The following is an 18,485-nucleotide window of genomic DNA, read 5'->3' as shown; positions in this document are numbered from 1 at the left end:
TCTTCAAGCTCTTTGTTGCATCTGTTCTTCCCCTCCAGTGCGTCCTCTCCAGTGAACACTGACAAACCGGCTGTGTCCAGACGTCAAAAAGTATCTACATTATTCTGGTGCAACAAATTCATGCGTGGCTCAGTATCAACATTACTCAAAGTTGTGCTGTCTTTTCTGTCATGAAGAGCCTCGATAGATAAAAATTGTAGTGTTTTCAGCCAAAAAAATAAAAGTTAAAAAACTGAATAAGTGGAATTTATAGATGAAGATTCTCCTTCGCGGTTTCTTTCAAACATCCCAATATTGTTTTTTTTAGTTTTAACTCGCCTTTCAACTAGATCTGCAGGTCCAATGTCATTAACTAGAGCTTCAATGGCTTCTATGTAATTCTGTCAATGCCATAAGCTTGCTCATTTGACTTCGTGCTTGATGAAATGTTACTGAGCCTGGTATGTGGTGTTTTAATATGTATAGGTTGTTAAAATTTGAATTATTGTATCCAGTTGCATGTATAATATCTTTAGCGGATGAGAATTTTTTGAATCTATCAACACAAGCCAAAAGTTTTAGTTTTACTTATTGGTCCTTTATTTTTTTACCACCAAAGTGAATTTAAAGTTCGTCGTTGTGTTCATTGCAACTCTTTTTTGTTTTGCTTTTGCTTTTAATAGATTTCTACTTATTATTTGGGCAGGGTGCAGAATTTGACATTATCCTGAGGATATCGCAGTTTGTGTTTGGCCACCACACATGAACCGCCATATCCCTCAAACCTCAAATTTGGGTACTTGCTAAGTAATGCCTCCACATATACTTCTTTTATTGAATTAGGAATGACAATCTTGTCTTCTAAAGAGAGACACCTGAAGCGCACGTGCAGGTTCCACCAGATGTTGAAGATGTACAGGTTGACATGCCTGCACCGCTCTTCGTCCTTATTCAATAAATTGTCCCGTACCTCCTTAAGAACGGCGTGCTTTGATGTCAAATTAACAAGAAGAGGTTTTGTAAAATTTTCGACAAAGCGAAGTTTTATGTTTGCACAATCAATTCGACAGAAATATTTAGTGTAGAGCTAGATTGATTAGTTGCATCTGTTGTCTGCGCATTAAGTGTTTAGTGGGTTTGGTTACATTGCCCGTCACTCAGGCAAACTTGTTGGTGTTTCAGCCCTAGTTTTGTTCTTCATCTCAATTAATTTAACAAATTGTTCTGAAATTTAATTAAAATTGGAGTGGATTTCGGTTGCATCAATTATGGTGGGCGAGCTATTGGAATGAAGAAGTTTGTTGCTTTTGGCGTCAACAATTTTTCCAGAGTTGGTTTTTGACGTGCGACCTTTTGTTGACTGGTGTGAAAAACTTTATTTACGACATTTTTCGGCGCGCATGAATCTTTTTAGTTTAATGTTTTACTAGCTTGAATGTTCTCTTCGGGCGTAATTGATGCGCAAACTGAATATGGTTATATTTCTGTATAAAAAGAAGCATTTGTCGGGACTTTTAATTGTGGAAAATTAGCGTCTACAATTTCTGCGTCACCAATTTTTGATGCATTTAATATGCTTTGCAAAATATACAATCAACAAGGCCCATTCGTGTGCCTGGGAAACATTCAATTTAAAAGTCGAAAGGTAAAACTTCCCCACCCAGTGTGCCTGCTTGCTGATGCTTGACTTATTCGAGCTGTGTTCTTTCTAGATTGAAAGCAAGCTCTATGATCCATGGTCAAAGTAAACATTCGGCCATTCAGATGATACCTAAAGTACTCTGTTCACAGCATTACTCATAGCAGTTCTAGTTCGGTTTCATTTTATCTGTTTCTAACCGAAATAAAAAATGCCGAATGAAAAACTGCTTTTTCATCCTTCATGACCTAGTTGTTCAACTATGACGCCTAGTCACTGACGCGATTTGTCACACTTTTTTCTAGTTCTTGAGTCAGGATTATAGTGTTCAGTTTGTGTTGTGTTTGCAATTTGTCTTTTTTTTAAAGTGGGAGACTTTTCGAGTTCTTCAAGAAAATTTTTCTTTGGTTTTTGAGAAGACAATTCAATTGGTGGAACAATTGAACCAATTTTAGTGTAAATTACTTAAATGGCGAATCAACCCTAAAATTGATCAGTTTTTTCAATGAATTTGGTAAATTAAGACTAAGAAATGCGCAAGATGTTGCTCATAAAAGTTTTAATTATAGTATATGTCGAATGCTTATTGAGGTTCAGGTAGGTAGATTGATGCTTTTTGATAGGTCTCGGCTCACAATTAGGCTCAGGCTTCTTGAATCAATGAGCGTCATTGTTTTGATTTTTACGGTTTTTACTGACGTTTTTATTCATGCACATTCCTCGAAATCATAAGATGCGATCACTGCCGCCAAGCATTTGTCATCTGAAGAGTTGTAACCCAAAAGACAGTCTTTGTTCAATGGTTTGATGTTATTCGCTGAATTTTCGTCGTACTCTTTTTTTTCTATCGATATTTTTATCCTTTTGTTTGAAAATTGGTTGTAATTTTGAACACATTAAAAAAAGATTTCATTATCCACAGTTAATGCAAGTTTTGCCACAAAAGTTTGTACTACACAAGTTTGTTTATTGTTGACATATCAGTTATTTCACCAGTTGCTCTGTCAATGGTTTGAGTTGCACCTGCCAAAAAAAGACCTGTCAAATTTTTTGCTATTCGTTGGGAGATATCCACTAAAATTTTGCAAAGAATTTATTTAGTGTTGTAATGCTGTCTTTTTCAATCTTGAATTTGATTAAGTTATTCTACGTCGATTGTTATTATGAGTGCGTGTTCTTGCGTAGCAACTTGCCTTTTATATCTGAATCTGACATATTTGTCATAAAACTTTGATTGCTTCCTCATAGTTTCCAGAATTACAGTTTTGCATAGATCTTTTTTAGTGTACTTTGGTAATGTTTGACTCTCTCACTTTTATTTTGCTTGCTGGAAAACAGTAGGTGTCTATCTAAATTAATGTTCTTAGGTCGGATGAATACAGTTTCCATCATTTGCCATATATCTGTAGTTATCAATTCAGTTACGACTGCGTGAGGGGGCTTTTGGGAATCAATATCTCTCGTCATTCCGTGACGTTGGAAAGGTATAAAAATGAGACACATTTCTGGTCCTTCATGTATCATGGTTTAACGTAACTCAAAATTCTTGTATCACGGGTTTTCTAGCGTTTTAGCTCCCATGACAGTTTGAGTTGGTTGTGTCTTTTATGTCTATCTTTTTCTGTTACATCTGTCGCTTTTTTGATACAGTGTTTGTGGGGTGCTGTGATACATATGGATACCTAAATATATATCGAAACCTTTATGTGTACTAAATTATTTACCCTCTATATCTATAATTATATCATGTGTTTTATAAACTAAAAGTTATGACTTCTATTTATTCACCCATATTAATATTCCCGTTAGTCTACTAAATTATTTCATATTTTGTTCATACCAGTTTATTATTAGTAATCATAATCTCATTTAATCAATCTGAATTCAAGTTACTCTGCAAACGCTCTTCATAATCCTAAGTTAATCTTAGCAGTGGATCCGCGTCGCCTTTCCAATAAACAGAATTCGTAATACACAATTAGTTGTGTATTCGCCCAGCACTTGCTACTAAATTCTTAAGACAAAGCATTCGCACCGCGAATCCTAAACTGTTCAGTAAGAAAAGATATAACATGGCGCAGTCAGCGACAAAGGACAGCGGCAAATCCCCACTTGGAATTCAACCCTTTTGGGAAAAGGCGACATTAGAACCCCCAATTCGCTGGGAGTTTTGGAGAATACAATTGAAACTCGCAATCCTCGCTAGAGAGGGAATTGAAGTGGACCTTCTCTTGGTAGACCCTCCTGAACATGTTCTCTTACCTCCTGAAACAGCATATGAGGACGCAGTGGACAACCCGACGGCACAATCAGAACGAGATCGACGTACCCGCAATGAGCAGGCAAAAACAGCGTGGAAAAATCAATGTCAACGTGTCATTACAGTCGGCGTACTTTGTGGCGACAAACCATGGAAGTTATGTGATCGAAAAGCATCCTCTCTGATGTACTTGAGCTTAGGCATGGAAGGGCGGCGTGTATTCAACTCAAAAAATTCAACCATCAACCTCGAAACAATTTCAACGAAGGATCTTTGGGACGTTCTAAATACAACCTTCATTCGGATCCATAACATAACCTTCGATAGATACCTCTTTCTCACACGAAAACAACAAAAGGGAGAACCTATTGAGAAGTTCTATGGACATCTCAAAGAACTTTCGGAAAACTGTGATCTAGGAGATAAAGGGGACACTATCATCCGGGACGTCTTTATCGCGAATATGCAAAATGAAGACATTCAGAAGGAACTTCTTAAAGAAACAGTAGACCCGGAAAAAGCATTGGCAATAGCAATTATTATTGAGATGGGTACACTCAACCAACTAAAAATGAACGCAAGCAAAACCGAGTCACAGTCAACGGTTAACCAAGTACAACGGACACGTATCGCGAATGCTACCCCTTTCTCCAATATGAACACAACAGCACGGAAAAAGCCTACAACCTGTCATTTCTGTGGATCTAATTGGACCTCCGACCACCGTAATAAATGTCCCGCTCGGGGAAAAAGATGCAATAACTGTGGTATTGAAAACCACTTCGCAAAGGTTCGTCGCAAACCTAAAGATCGCAATTCGTACCCACAACCTAAACCGCGGGTCAATAACGTAGAAAAAGACGATCAAAATGAAGATGTCAATCAAATTTCGGCCAATTTTGATCCCGATTTGGAGTCAAACTATTCTTCAGATGAAGATAACTGTGTAGCAGTAATATCTTCAACAGATTTTGCAACTTCGGTGGACGCAACCAATCTTCCTGTAACTCTCGGCAATACATCAACAAATGTTTTGGTGGATTCGGGCAGCGTATGCACAATAATAAAAATATTAAATGAATCCTTGGCGAACTCAATCATTTCCCATGACCCAAAATCGAAGTGGATTGAAAACATTTTCAAATGAACCTATTCATACGGTGGGCATCCTCCAAACTTCAATTCAAAGCAGCAATTGGTACGCGAATCCAATCGAAATTCAAGTAGTGGCGGATGGACATCGTTCTCTATTGGGTAGAGATTTGTTTCGAGCTCTTGGACTTTCAATACATCAATCAAGTAATCAAGTAACAATCAACCAGGTAGATCAAGAATATTGCCCAATCAAAAAACAGATTGCTATTGATTACCCCGACCTAATCGCCAGAATTGGTAAGTCCAAAGTACATACAGTTCGTTAAAAATTCCACAAACATTATACCCCATCACACCAAAAAGGCCGCCGTGTTCCTATAAATTTATTAGACAAAGTATCCGCTGAACTAAAGAAACTTTCTGAACAAGGACACATTGAAAAATTACAAGAATGTTCGGATAAAAACTTCATTTCTCCCATTGTAATTACGGTCAAAAAGGACAAATCTGTAAAATTAGCTCTTGATTCGAAAATATTAAACAAAGCGATCCACAAAAACAAGTATCAAATGCCAAACATAGATAGTCTCATCGATTCAATTTCACAACATATTAATAACTCAAATCTGGGAGATAATGTCTATTTTTCAACAATCGATCTAAAATATGCCTATAGCCAACTAAAGCTGCATCCAGATACTGCACGTCATTGTAATTTTAATATCATTTGCGGCGAAGCAACAGGTACGTATCGTTTTAAAACGGGATTTTATGGCCTTACAGATAAGCCGGCCGAGTTTCAAAAGGCAATGGGTTACACATTGGTTGGGCTGCCTGCTGTTTTCTGGATGACATAATCGTAGTTAGCAAAGGCACCCAGGAATCGCACCTCAAATACGTATACAAATGTCTCCAAAAACTTGAAGCAGATAATCTTAGAATTAATTTAAGCAATTGCCACTTCGCAAAACATCAAATAAATTGGCTTGGCTTTACATTCTCACAAATTGGTGTTAAACCTATCGAATCTAAAACAACGGCAATTGCGGAAATCAAAGCCCCAAAAACATTGAAACAATTACGGTCATTTTTAGGTAGCGTTCACCATCTAAGCAAATTTATACCTAATCTTGCCAAAATATGCCACCCTCTTTGACCTTTATTAAAGAAAAACGAAAAATTTATTTGGAATGAGAATCATCAATTACATTTTGAATATATCAAAACTGTTACTGCAAACGCTACAGAAAATATTCATTTTAATCCAACACTGGAAACGCGCATCAAATGCGATGCATCCCGCCAAGGCTTAGGCGCTGCGCTTGAACAATTAGATTGTGAAGGGTGGAAAACAATAGCTTTTGCATCTCGTTTTCTTAATAGCAATGAAGAACGCTATAGTGTAAATGAACTCGAATTACTTGGGGTGGTTTGGGCCATTGAATATTTTAAATATTATCTATTTGGGAAAACTTTCACAGTTTTAACAGATCACAAAGCACTTATTTCAGTCTTAAAATCACACCGCTCTAATAAATCCTACAACAGTAGATTAACACGATGGATTGACCGTTTGTTACCATTTGATTTTAACATCGAACATATTCCTGGTACCCGAATGGGCTTGGTTGATTATATTTCGCGACAACCAAATCAGAACGCTAAAAGTGTCCATCAATACGATGAGGAATTTATGGTAGCAACAATTTCCCGTATCCGCGACGCGATTACATCTTTATTTAGTAACGCAAATAAAATTCCTTTCCAAAAGCGGCACATAACTAGTAATTGTAAGCAACAAGTACACCCGACGCGAGTCCACTCTTGCAAACCTGCTAAAATTAGCGCGCATAATTCAAATGCCTCAATTAATTCATTCATTCCTCGAGCACAAGTAAACAATTACAATTCTGAATTCATTTCTAACTTTAATTGCCGTGCAAATCAATTGCTTCAATCTGATACCACACTCGCATCGCGAATCCAGTCGCAAAATTCTAATTGCCATTTGATAGCTAACTCCACACAGCAAGTACTTCACATCAACATGTCAGCAAAAGAGGCACCACAAAACAATCCATCAACTTCACCACACACCCCAAGAGTGACATTTCGCACCCAATCCACCCCCATCTCATCTACCAGAGCCGGACCCAGCAACACCCAAGCATCATCATCACCCGAGGAATATGACATCGAGCTCTCTCGGGAAGAGGTATTTGAAAACAACCTCAACCAGCTCTTCACTAAATCTTTCCTGGCGGTCCTCACGAGCAAAGACGCGGTGTTGAAAGAGATCCGCGATTGTGTAATGCAGGATGACGAGGCCCGTTGTAAAGAAGTGAGCACATACATCCACTCCTTTTGGAAGGACTTACACGTGAAATCTGGATGTCTGTGTGTTGACCAACGCGTGGCCATTCCAAACTCTATTAAGGAGGTGGTGCTCGAATCCATCCACATGACGCACCCGGGTAGTTGGGGGATGATATCTCTCTCTCAATATGCATGGTGGCCCTACATGCATAGGGAAATTTTAGCAAAAACATCTGATTGCGTCCCGTGTACGGATATTGGTAAGAATCTGAAACCTATTATACCAAAATCTAAATGGCACCCACACAAAGCTTGTCAAGAACCAAACGAAGAAATACAGAGTGATTTTGGGGGTCCGATAATTAATGATAAAGACAAAGACATTTATTTCTTAACATGTATTGACCGTTATTCAAAATATCCAACTGTTAGAATATTCGACAATGCTAATGGGGTAAACGTAGTAAAATTTCTTCGTGATTATGCATATATTCATGGAATCCCGCGAACAATACGCTTAGACCAAGCAACTTGTCTTGTAGGTAAACAAGTTACAAACTATTGTAACGAAAATAATATCGACATTCTCGACGCTCCGGTCGGTGATCATAGAGCCATTGGATTGGTGGAGCGAATGATCCAAACAATTAAAAGACGCATATCTTGCATGAAAGCCGAAAATAAAGATACATTTTCCACAGCTAAAGCAATAAAACAAATAGTCTCTGATTTACGATTAACTAAGCAGAAAACAACAACGATAACACCTTTTGAAGCTCATTTTGGTCGCCCTGCAAATACTCCTTTAAAGAATATTAGCACAATTCCATCAAGTCAAAATCTAACTTATGAAAAAATTGTTAATCACTATTTAGATGCTGAAACAGTTTCTGCGGAGGATTTGCTGGACGAAAACGGATGGATCAGTGCCAACAGAAGTGACATTGAGATAGAGCAGAAGATGTGCCAGGCCTCCTTAGACGCAGGTCAACGCTATCGGGAGTCCGACAATAAAGAGTCTCGTTTCACAACTCATCCGCAGATCACAGACCCTATCCCCAGGACAGAACAGTCCCTTAATGTCAAACTGGCTCGAAAATTACCACAAAAGAAACAAGCAAAAAGACAATTGGCGGGTCTGTACGAAGTACTAAAGCCTGGATCCTTCGTCACCAAGTCGTCACCAACAACGACGATAATCAATGAGCCTGGCAGAACCCCAGTGAAAGTCCGAGATAGTGATCTCGCAAAATTTGGGACTAAAGCAGAAAGATCCACCAACTTGTGGGTATATGCCCAGCGACGCCCTGCCCCTTACGAAAAAACCACAGAATTTAAGATCGCGAAGCATAGTAACGATCTTAAGAAACAGAAGAGGGGCGAAATCAAAATTAGACATCGTCAACGAGATACTACATCAGTAGTATCATCTGTGAATTCGAACGTATCGCGTGCGCTAACGGTACGCAAGCCGACTAAACCACAATTCAAAAGACGCCTTAATGTCCCCACAGCTGATATTCAAGAAGACGTACCAGCTCAAAACCAGCCCCTCATTTCGATTGTACCGGCTCCACCTACACCTGCATCACAAGTACCCTCCGCACAGACACAGGACGACCAAACAAAAGGCCGCAAGCGCAATCGACCCCAATTCTATGGCTTCACAGATGCCGACATTTCTCCTACAAGTTCTCTGGCTTCAACAAGTTCTACTCAACCAAAGAAGCGCAAGAATAAAAAAGAGAAGAAACGATCAAAACAGTCAGATTCGGTGGTAGCTCTCACTCAAACGGCTGAACAATCTAGAATCCCGTCACCTCCCCGACCCGACTTACAATTGAGACAAGTCTCACCACCGGATCCCAGAGTTCGATATTTTGAATATGAGCAAGAACGGGAAAGGTCGGTTTGGGATGCCGAGAATGAAATTTAAGCCTTAAAACTCAGCAAAACTGTCTTAAACTACATTCATTCATTTAGTCTTGTTCCCGCTCTTCTGATCCAAATTTAATGTTAATTTTACTTTTAATTGATTACAGTTCACCCTCAATTGTCAGCCTTTAATTTCTTTCAGTATTCGCCCTGCGAATCCATTTATTTCTGTGTGTGCATTTAAATTATTCAGTACAATGTATTCATTTTACATGCTTAAAAATTTGACGCGTATTCGCCTTACACTTACACAATTATTTAACAATAGTAGTACCTCTACATTTTGAGTTAAGTTATGTTCATCTCATTCAATTTCATGCTTTGTGTTAATACTAAAAAATTGTAAATACATTAAAGTTTTTTTTGTCACGATGGAAATGTGATACATATGGATACCTAAATATATATCGAAACCTTTATGTGTACTAAATTATTTACCCTCTATATCTATAATTATATCATGTGTTTTATAAACTAAAAGTTATGGCTTCTATTTATTCACCTATATTAATATTCCCGTTAGTCTACTAAATTATTTCATATTTTGTTCATACCAGTTTATTATTAGTAATCATAATCTCATTTAATCAATCTGAATTCAAGTTACTCTGCAAACGCTCTTCATAATCCTAAGTTAATCTTAGCAGTGGATCCGCGTCGCGTTTCCAATAAACAGAATTCGTAATACACAATTAGTTGTGTATTCGCCCAGCACTTGCTACTAAATTCTTAAGACAAAGCATTCGCACCGCGAATCCTAAACTGTTCAGTAAGAAAAGATATAACAGGTGCTCTCACCTCGGTTGACTTTGTTCTCAAAAAGATATCTGATATTAAGTTTTTCTTGGCTACGCTCGTTAATTGCACTTGGGTCTTCCTTTTCTCCCGATGAAGGGGGTTCTGATTATGCCTTTTCCCAAAATGACTCATTGGGAGTGGTATTTTATTCGACTCACGTCTTGACTGCACCATGTCAAACGCAAATAGCGTAGTTTAACTGGAAGGATTGATAAACATCGATTCGCGGTGTGAATGACTGAATTTGAATTGATAAGTAATTCGCAAATTCGCGATGCGAATACTAAAGGTAAGTCGAATTTGGTCCTGACTGGCATTTGACTTACTCTATGGATTGCAACCAGGCTTTCAGAGAATAAAAAGTGAACATCAGATATCAGAACAGAGAAGTAAAGCAAAAATCGGATTTATACTCCAGGTGTATGAGTGGACATCAACTATCCGAAATCGATTACAAGTTTAGATGAACAAGTGCGTGAACTCAAAAAGGAATGATTAATATCACACATGAACAAGGTCTTGTTTTTAGCAACAAGGTATACGAACAGCAATGGTAATTTAAAAAAGTCAGAGGAGACAGTGACTTTTTATGGCACATAGGGGACCAATCCGTAAATGGTAAATATAAAACTGAAGACCAATCCAATATTTCAAGGTTTTTGTGCACCAAATGGTCATTGATCATGTTTTTTGGACAGGTTAGTCAGTGAAAGTGTGGTATATGCGTGAGAATTGGATTCAAGTTGTTCGCAGTCCTTGCCTGTTTGATCAATTTCTCATGCTTTTGCTGTCAGAAAGCAGCTGATGACCAGGAGAGCAAATGTTACAGATATGAGAGTCCTCTGGCTAAACAAGCATGCTCCACTGCGGTCATTCAATGGGAATTCTTGATCAAGACCCGGGTCGAGGTGTCACCGCTAAAAGATGTAAGATTTGAGGTGAATTTGATTAAAAATGTAAGATTTGCGCTCAATGCGATGAATGCGGTGACAAAAAATATTTAAGCGTCAAAAAATTTTTTCACCGCTCAAGCGGTGAAAGAAAAATTTTCAACGCTATCAGCAGAATGCGGTGAAAAAAATTTTTCACCGCTAAAATTGCAAACCTTACAAATTTTCACCGCTAATTTCAAACGCTCATCTTAAATTCACAAGAATTATGAATGAAGCAAGTAACACACGGAGCAGTGGAATAAGAAGTTGGTAACACGCAGGAGGTGAGTGCTTCGAACCCCGCTCCGCCGGGTTTTTTTTGTAAGAAATCCGGTGAATGCGGTGAAAACAAATTTTTCACCGCTAAAAACCGCAAATCTTACAAAAATTCACCGATTTCAGCGCATTCAACCCTAAAAATGCGGGCGCTTTGCGGCGAAAAAAGTTTTTTTCACCGCTATTCACCGCTAATCTTGCATTATTTTTTGACAAAACCTCGACCCGGGGAGCCTAGGTCAAAACTTTTCTGTAATTAGAATGCGAAATCAGAGTGACCAGAGTTGGGATTTTTGTTTAGTTCAAACATAAGATTTTTTTAGTTCTCCTCGGTTGTACTCGGACAAAGCTCTTATGTTTTTTGGGCTTTGAGGGTTTCAGTGAGTCTCGTAGATTTTAAACCAAAAAAGTGTCTGTTTGCGTCAAATGATGCAGATCGAGTGTACCGAATGCAGATCAAATGCCCTTTGACCATATGGTCATAAACCGAGATACCCAGTGCCCAAATGTCGAAAGAACACACTACTGCTGAAGACTTACAAATCAGGGCATGAAGTGAAACCAGCAAAATGAACTCATACTACCCGATATCAGTGTCACAGAGTAGAGCTAATTCGAGGAACACAAAGCGTGACTGTTTATTTGCATTTTTCTTGAACTTGTTTTTTTAGATAAGTTCGATCACTGCTTAGGTGCCAAATTATTCCATAAGCAATGATGAGAATGATATGATACCAGTTTTCTCCTACCAAAAAAATTGTCACAATGCAATTGGGGATTTTTTTTAAAAAAAAAAAATGAAGAGTCACATTATTCAATCCCTTTTAGGACTCATTTCGTGGCTTCTGTTTAAGGATCGACATGTGGCTAAAAATTGAAAACCCTTTATGCATTTATCTTGGATGTGGACATAGAAAAAAGGCAGAACCGAGATGGGCTCCTTTAACAGCCATAAGGTATAAAGAGCTAGGTCTACTTATTTCTGCGCGCGAAGTAGGCTTACCTATATCTCTCACACTAACCGACTCAGTAAAACACTGAAGATAAACTTCTATTATTACGGTGGTAATTAAGTACAGCACCAGAGTCACAAGATATACAAATGGTGTATCTAACTAATAGAAAGGCTACAGTTAGTAGAGTTCTCTCTCTGTATAAAAAAAATAGTGTCTTCTATGTCTCTGATTGGATGGAGGTCTACATCCAGTATTTCTACTGCTTCATCCATTCGGGGTAAAGAGTTTCAAATCCGGATTTGTGAACTGTAGCAGAAATAAGTTGGATGGGGCTGAAGGGTGGGGTGAAGAGTTTTGTCCTCTCTGAAGTGAAGTTGTGACTTTTGCCGTTGTCTGAAGTCCTCGTCATTAAAGTGATGGCTAGTGTCGTCAATGAGGGGTTCGGCTTGAATGTAGAACCAGTAAGGCTGCCAGTTACAGGGTGTGCTGGCCGGCGACGTCTGTCCTGTTAGAGTATGCCCGACTGCTCTCACTGTCATGTAGTGAGGATTTTTTTCCCATTTGGAAGATCGCTTGTAGTCTGTAGTCTCTGTCTGGTTTGTTCGAAGAGGTTTCTGTTTATCTCCAACTGGTACAAAGTTTGAACCAGTCGGATTAACCAGCTTACTTTCTGTTGGAAATCCATCATTTAGCTACTCTGAGAGCTACTTGTCTTGTTAAATTTATTAGTCCGATTTAATGCCTTCTCAAGTAAGCCCCGACCGGGAGGAAGAAGAAAAGAACTGATCCTAACCTTCAATTGTATGAAAGAAGAAAGGGAAATAGACAATATATAAATGACGAACATATTGAAGAAATATTAAAAAAAAATAAAAGTTTTGAGTGAGTTTTTCCAGAACAGTTAGTCTTGGATGGAAGGGTCTGTGAGCCTGATGTGTGGTGTAGGGCTGTTGCCTACGTCCGGTACTCGAACTCAAAGTCCGGAGCTCGATTGTCTGGATCGCGGAAGAATGCCAAAAATTCCGGATCACTCGCCAGACAAGCAGCGAGGGCACGGGGGTATAGGTCGACGTTGCAGTGGGACTGCAACGCGAGAAGATGGTTGAAGATCTGAGTCTCTTCTTGTGAGGGTTCGCGATTGGTCCTCATGGGGCGGTTAGTTTTCGCGTATAATGGTGAAAGTATAAAATGGCTCTTGATGGGGTCAAAGTTGCGTAGGGTGCCTTCACAATAATTGGGTTGAATTATATAACTATATTTCATATTGGAAAGCGAGGTCAATATGTTGTTTGCGTACTGTAGACGTGAATTCATTTTTATAAGTGGGTTGGATCTGTGGAAATGGTGTTGCAGAAATAGATAATTGTGCATTTTGTGGAGCATCTTCACTCGATTTACTTTATGCGTGGTGTTGTTGACATCCATCTGTATGGGATGTAAGAAACCGAATTGTAAAAAGAGTGGATCGTACCTCTGGTAATTTCGGTAGGGGGCGGTGTCGCGAGTGAGGAAAGTAATAAGATAATCATTCGAGCGATCTGCAAGAGCAAAGAAGTATTTTGATTGGTGCCAGAATCGTTCTGTGAAACGACAGGGAAGTGCAGACATTCTAGTGGAAGGTCCCTGTCCCGTCCCTCTTGAACGTATTCATTCTCCAACTGTCCAAGAGAGCAGGAAATTGCTGTGGGTTTGAGTGTATGTTGAGGTGGAGTGGAGGTATAGTTAATTCGCTCCGGCACGTGAATTCTTTTGGACGGTATTAATACCGAGGGGATTGGTGAATTCGTGGGAACGGAAGTTTGGTGCTTGTGACTGGTGGATAATCCCTTGTGTAGGTGCAAGGGGATTTCTATTGCCACGAGAGGATGAGGGCTGTGGGCCTCGTGAAGGGCTTGCGGTGTGACGAGCAGGCGATTGTGAAGTCTGTATCGGAGAAGAGCGGACTGGATATATTTCAAGTGCAGTCGCTCGTGGGCGTCTTCTGGGTGAGGGGTCGTACAAAGATAATTGTCCGTCGATGTTGGTGGATCGGAAGTGGGTGGTTGCGGGAAGGACGGTTGTGGCCTGAGAGGTGGTATTGTAAGTCCGTACCGTGGTGAGGGTACTGGTGGACGCTGTGTAGTGTGTTGGCATCACTGGTGGTGGGTAAACCAGTGGTTGCGATCTTTGTCGTGGTCCACGGATTCTTCCAGAGTACGTCCAGTTGGAGACGACGGTCTCTGGTGTGGAGAGGCCAGACTGTTCCGCTGTGGCTACTTCATCGGCTCAAGAGGGAAAACTCGTAGGCTGGGGTGGTGGTTGTGATGTAGAGACTGCTGTGTGTGCAGTAGAGAAGAGTGGAGGTGGCTGTGGCACCTGGTTGTTTCCCTGGAGGAGCAGCTCTTGTGACGAGCTTTGCGGTCCTACAGGAGCTGGGGATGAGCTCATTTCACTGTCAATATACAGGTGAAGTTCAACTGAGCTGGAAGAAGAGGAGGCGGGTAAAAGCAGTGGGTTCACCCGCGCATAATTAGCTGTGTCCACAGACTGTGGCTGTGGGGAAGATTGAGCTATCGTGAAGAGGGCTGGTGTCTGCATTTCGCAAACTGGCTTGGGTTCTGGAGGTGGCAATACCAACGGGGTCAGTGGTGAGGGCAGAATGTCCTCAACCTCCAGCATGATGAGATCGTATGCCGTTAGTTCGACATTTGGAGGAATTGGCGAAGCTCCTTCCTGTGTTGTAGAGGCGCTAAAACAAAAATAGTGAATACGAGTTCTAGATAGATTTAAGATGAGCTCTTCTGGAATTTCCTGCCAATCAGGATCATCCTCAAAAGAGTCTTTTGAGAGTGAAATACAATGAGAGCGTTTACTTTTGTTTTTGTTTTTTGTGTGAATCTATAGATATTTCGTAGCATTGGTAAATAGAGGTTGGTAGCGTAGAAGTGTGGTGTTTGTTTGAATTATTGTGTACTGGAGAAGATAATTTATCATAAAAGTTCTCAAATTTTTGTGTAATAGATTCAATTCATTGTGAGAGAGTGGTGTGCAACTGTTGACAGAGTGTCTACGTTGTATCCTGGGTGATAGTGGTTTATATTATGTAGAATCAGATTGTAATACATGGAATATTGTTTGGGAGAATACACCAAAGAATCCGGAGGTGATGATTTTAGCCAATTTGATATTGGGGTCTAAGAGTGATTTAAGATTGTATGTGTTGATTGCACTACGAAATAGGCCAAATAGGCACAAAAAAATAAAAACAGTCCATTTTTTGGCTATTTCTTTTAATACGTACCATGGGTATCCAAAAATTTCTATGAGGGATTCTTTTAAATAGTTCACATTAATTAAATCACGCCAGTCAAGACGGCGGAGGGTGAATTCCGTTCCGTTAATAAAGAGTTTGTTGAAGTTTTTAATATTTTCACTTTGTAATTGTGAGAATTGTGCTTGTAATTGCGCTTGTTTTGCAAGATCTGCAATTTTTACTGCTTGTGTTACTTCAAATTTCTCTACTGCGTCATCGACTAATTGGTTAAATTTCATCTTATCTATAGATTTATTCCAGTCGTGTTAACTGCAGATGCCGAGTTGTTGCGCGGTAAAATCTGCGTAGGTGAAGCAGTTTTCTACTTCGTCAGGCGTGAAAGCTCTAATGTGATTTCGCACCTTAATTGGATAGGGTGTTAAGCGATATGTGTCATCGCTGTCTGCGTCGAGTGAAAATTGTTCATCAAATTTATCAGATTTACATGGTTCTTTAACAGACCAGGAGAAGGTCTTACGTGTGACTTGATCAACGAATTGTAGTTTATTTTGATAATAGATAGGAATGCGTTCAAAACATTGATTCTCTATTACATATAAGGGTGATGGAACAACTTTACATTGGAAAAGTGAAATTACGTTGGAAATTTTTAGTGTAGCGAATGTGTGTCGCTGTCCTGTGATGACATATTCCACTAGTGGAAATTTTTGTGTTAATAAGAAAAAGGCGGTCTGTTTAAGATCGCGGTCAAGATCGCAGAGTTTTTTATAAATTGAAAGAGTTGTGTGGTCCATCTCTAATAAAACTCGGCTAACCAAATAGTCGAGTTTTTTATCAATCTGTACATTTGTGATTACAGCACCAAACCAATTTTGTTTTCTAAAAATTTCGTATTTTTCAGGTTTACGATAAACGGGTGACTCTTGTGGTATAACATATCCATTTCGTTTATTAGCTTTGGTATATGGTGTGATGGGAGGTGAGCCTTAAGGAACTGTTATGTGTGTATCTATAAATTCAGCTGATGCTTTACCGGTTATAAAGTTAAAACCTTCATTGTTTTCAATAAAAATGTCTTGGTATTGTGTGGCATAATATGGGTGATCTTCGTTACATTTGTGAGAACCTCAAAACGAGAAGGTGCGGATTCATCATAAAGGTGTTTCTAAAAACGACTAGAGTACATGTGTACTTTGTGTTTGTGACCAGAATTAGTTTCATTATTTTGGAGTGTTTCACTAAAGTAGCCTTTTTGGAATTTGATCATTCGTGCATATGATCTTACAACATCAAAAATACGACAGTGATTTTCGGGTTCCTAAATAACTTTGGCTCTAATAGCATGGTTCGGAGGATAGTAGCATCTTTCACAATCACATTTAATACGAATTTTCGCGTAGTAAATCCTTTCTGATTTTACTTCAAAGGTGAGTGTGATGTTTGTTAATTGAAGTGACCATCCTGGTGTGGGGATGACATGATATTCGTGTTCAGGATTTTTACCTAGAGAATTAGCCCAGCGGTTTTCAGTGGCGTTTGTGATCTATTCATGGTCCCTTGGATTATAGACCATGCTTCTGTGTTGGAATGCAAAGGGTCGATAGCGATCAAGTTGAAAACGGAATTGTTTGGCTTCCATATTCGCTTGGCAGCGTGGGTCATCGAGTACGTCAAACTGTGGTCTCCGAAAAGGGCGGGAGGGGAGACAATAAATTTTGGATCAAGTTGTAGTGGTAAAGTTGGATAAGTTCTGATAATATCTGGATGTTTTCCGATACAGTGGTGAGAATGTTGATCGCGATCAGGTGTTGGTGAATTAGAACTGGGTAAGATTTTAGGTGTAGTACCTTGGAAACTGAGCGGTTGTGAATTTTGAAAAGGCGGTGATGATTTGACTATATTAAAATAGTGGTTCCAATGTGCTTGTCAGAGTAAGCGTTCAATATTAGAGATTGGTTCTTGTGGCGGAATAAACGGGTTTTTTGTAACTTGTGATTGAATAGGCGAAGAACATTGAGAACTGAGTGGGTCAGATAGAGAATTGTCTGAAATTAAACTGATATCTTGTGATGTATCAGTAATAATTGAAACAGTGTTGATTGGTTGTGGCATTTCAGAGCTGTGAGTTTTATCGGTGTTTGCAAAATTTATAGGTTGAGTGGACAAGAGTGTTTGAAAAATTAATTAATTCAGGTTGTGGTGCTCGTGGTGGAGCTGGTATAATAGTTGGTGGTTGGAATCTTGTGTTAGAAAACGGGAATATGGTAGCAAAGTTTGTGTTTATGTGGTGGGGTTGTTGTTGTTATTGTGCTTGCGTTTGGTGTTTTTGCGTTTGACTTCGATGGGGGGATACGGAATTACTGATTATGGGGTAAAATGGGTGAAGTGTCCAGTAGGACGAGGTCTTTCTGCAGATTTGGCAGTAGTAATGACTGAGTATGCGTGTTCCTCCTCGATTTCTTGTATTTGTGGTTTTTTATCAAAGAGTTTAAATGATGACTTTTGGGGGTGAATTTTTAGTCGCTTCACTGTATGAGCAAATAGGTGATTCTGAGACGGGGAAGCACTTGGGTTAGTGTTGGATTGTTGATTAGAGGATGCAATTGGGACGATAATCGCTGGCCCAGAGTGGCGCAATTATTGCAATAATAGATTTTAAAGTCAGTAGAGGTGGGGATAACAACTATTAAAAGTTTTAAAGTAGGTACAGTAACTCTGATCGCTGCGAAGGGTGACACTGGTGGGATGACATTATGGAGATAGATGAGATCAAAAAAATGAGCTGAGAAAAACGTTAACAATTCATCAATCGTATAGTATTTTTGTTAGAATGAAAAGACATTATGGGGATATATAGTTTCACTTTGTGAGTTGTTGCTGTTGTTGTTTTGCGAGTTGTTGGTATTGTTCATCCAACCTAAGAAGTTCTTTAATATATTTTTTATCGTACGCGGCTGGGATAGCGTCAAGATTAACCTTGTATACAATGTCTGTATAAAGAATTTCAGAGAGTTTTGATGTTGATTGTTGTGGGAAAATTGGGAGA

Source organism: Convolutriloba macropyga, chromosome 7 (genome assembly GCF_964194025.1).
Source record: "Convolutriloba macropyga chromosome 7, txConMacr16.3, whole genome shotgun sequence".
NCBI lineage: Eukaryota > Metazoa > Xenacoelomorpha > Acoela > Convolutidae > Convolutriloba > Convolutriloba macropyga.
The sequence above is the reverse complement of the archived record's forward strand: the minus strand, read 5'-3'. Positions refer to the sequence as shown.